Source organism: Amphimedon queenslandica, unplaced genomic scaffold (genome assembly GCF_000090795.2).
Source record: "Amphimedon queenslandica unplaced genomic scaffold, v1.1 AMPQUscaffold_11942, whole genome shotgun sequence".
Classification (NCBI taxonomy): domain Eukaryota; kingdom Metazoa; phylum Porifera; class Demospongiae; order Haplosclerida; family Niphatidae; genus Amphimedon; species Amphimedon queenslandica.
Window position 1 is genome coordinate 7,591 of NW_003547819.1, and position 2,198 is coordinate 9,788.

Sequence of the window (2,198 nt, forward strand, 5' to 3'; positions counted from 1 at the left end):
TAATGTATCAGATAATGTAGGATATAGTATGCATTCACCAACAGTCCTATATAATGACTATCACTCACTTCCCATCAATACTACAATCATTCTATGTATCATTGTTGTTAATCTACTAGCTGCTAAAAGAGCATTAACTGCAAGTTGTTTTCAGTACCTCAAGTTGTGAATTTAAGTTTGAACTAGAAAAGAAAGTAGTGGAATAAAGCTGTATTTGTGAGAAAATATTATTCAAAAGCAAAATTACAACAACGACCAAAACAACAAAATAATAGTTATAATATTATTAATAATAAATAAAATCAAATAATAATATTGTTCATTAATAAAGTCCTCATCAGAGCCTAAATGAACTTGCCATAGCAACAACAGAGTCTTCTCCCATTCAAGAAACAACTACAATGATAATAAAGTTATTAAAAAGAGAGAAAGTCCGATCTTGATCAGAATGAGCTCAAACTTTATACAGAACTTAAGTTCATTTATCTACATGTACATGTGTGCATGTATTGGGGGAAATTGTATAAAAAGAGATTTCTTTTCATTTTTGGAACAAATTGGTTTGATCATACAGGGACTTTGGAGTGATTTTTGAGTAAATAATGGCTCCAAAACCACCCAAATTTTTTATTACATTTTCTAATACAAATATTGATGTACTTGTGCATAAAAAGTTTAAAGCAATCCTGACAAAATAATACTTTTTAAAGGAGCTAGCATTTTACTAGACGAATGTAAAACATTGAAGGGGCGAGCCTAAGCAAGTAAAGCAATGTACATACAATAGATATTGACAGACTAACAATACTCATGACAGTGCAACTTAAGCATCTCAGAACTTGATTGAGTGCATGCAGTGTAGTTCTTGACCAATTTGTAATTTGTAAAACTTGCCATTTGTAATCAAATGGCAAGTTTAGCATTTGGAAAGCATTAAAGATAGCTAGAAAAAGTCACTGCACAAATGATATGGCTAGATAGGCAACTGTAGCAATGTAGTCCAAGTTAGTTCAGGCTGTGACAGACATTCAAAGTCATCCACATCATTAAAGATGGCATAGCTATCTGCTTTCTTGACATTCCTTGCAGCATTTGGACAGTCATATGCAAGTACAGTAAGTCGAGTTATCAGCAAGAACAAGTTTAATAGTTACTTTATTGCATCTATAACCTTGCCTGGCTGTTGGAGAAGCCTTTGGACAGAATTTCTGTCTTATTTTGCTGCTAGAAAACTCTTGACTTTTCCCCGTGTGTTGGTCACCATTTTATTTCATTGTGGCTACTCCCACTTTTAATGAAATATTGAAAACTGAATTTATATACCCTTTTCAATGCATAGCATCTACCGTATTACACATAAATAGGGGTGACGTACGTGTACAAATAGACAAACAAACAAACAAACATACTCGTGTCGTTTATGTGGGGCTCGCTCAGGCTCGCCCCAATTAAACAACTAATTTTTGATAAAATACCACAGACACTAGCTTATGGCTTCTTCCAAAAATTGGCTCTTAAGTCACCCTAAACTTTTTTTATACATTTTGATGCCCTTATGCTATGTAGAAAGTTTAAGCTGATTCTGTTAAATATCTTTACCTTGCAACTGGTTGAATATTGAGTGCTTGAGTTTACCAACTGACTCGGCAGGACAAACCCGTCCCAATAGCTCAATAGTCATAGACCAGACACCCAGTAAGACACACACTGCTAGGGAATGACTGGCCTCACAAGATACCACATCCTTTGATAGAACTAAGAGGAGGAGGACAGAAAGAGGACATGTACATACAATACATGATGAATGCTAAGAAATTGATATACATGTACATTTTAAGTAAAACTGAGATAAAAAACAATAACACTAATTCTATCATGCCTACTTGTAATTGACCAATCAGATTGCAGAATGCCAGGTTTCTAAATCTATTAGATACCTCCCGGGAACACTTATTAACCTCCCAGGAACTCTTGGTTTATTAAATAAAATAAGTGAAACCTGGCGCTCTACGCTTATGCTCTTATTAGTCCAGTTGTCAAGCTTGGTTGATTCTTTACTGCCTAGCCTGTTAGATATGTTGCATGTATGTCAACTGTGGTCTTATTATCAGCAGCTGGTAGTTGTTTTCAAATGTCATGTTAGAAGTTGGTTATACACCTCATTATCGGTTTCTATGGTATTTATTAACCTCGCGACT

The 2,198-nt window shown here is 34.7% G+C and overlaps 1 long non-coding RNA gene across 2 annotated transcripts in view; it reads right to left on the reverse strand.

The window, feature by feature from the left end:
• Positions 1 to 316: 316 nt before the first annotated feature.
• The window catches only part of LOC109588669 (uncharacterized), a 3,117-nt gene continuing 1,235 nt past the window's right edge, over positions 317 to 2,198 (reverse strand). Inside the window, exons 4-5 of one of the 2 annotated variants that reach the window (XR_002188296.1) lie at positions 1,600 to 1,755; positions 317 to 396 (exon numbers count right to left, since the gene is read on the reverse strand). This is a non-coding gene — a long non-coding RNA (uncharacterized LOC109588669). Of the gene's footprint in view, positions 397 to 1,546; positions 1,559 to 1,599; positions 1,756 to 2,198 lie in introns of those variants that run through there. The other variant, XR_002188297.1, reaches the window with a different exon arrangement.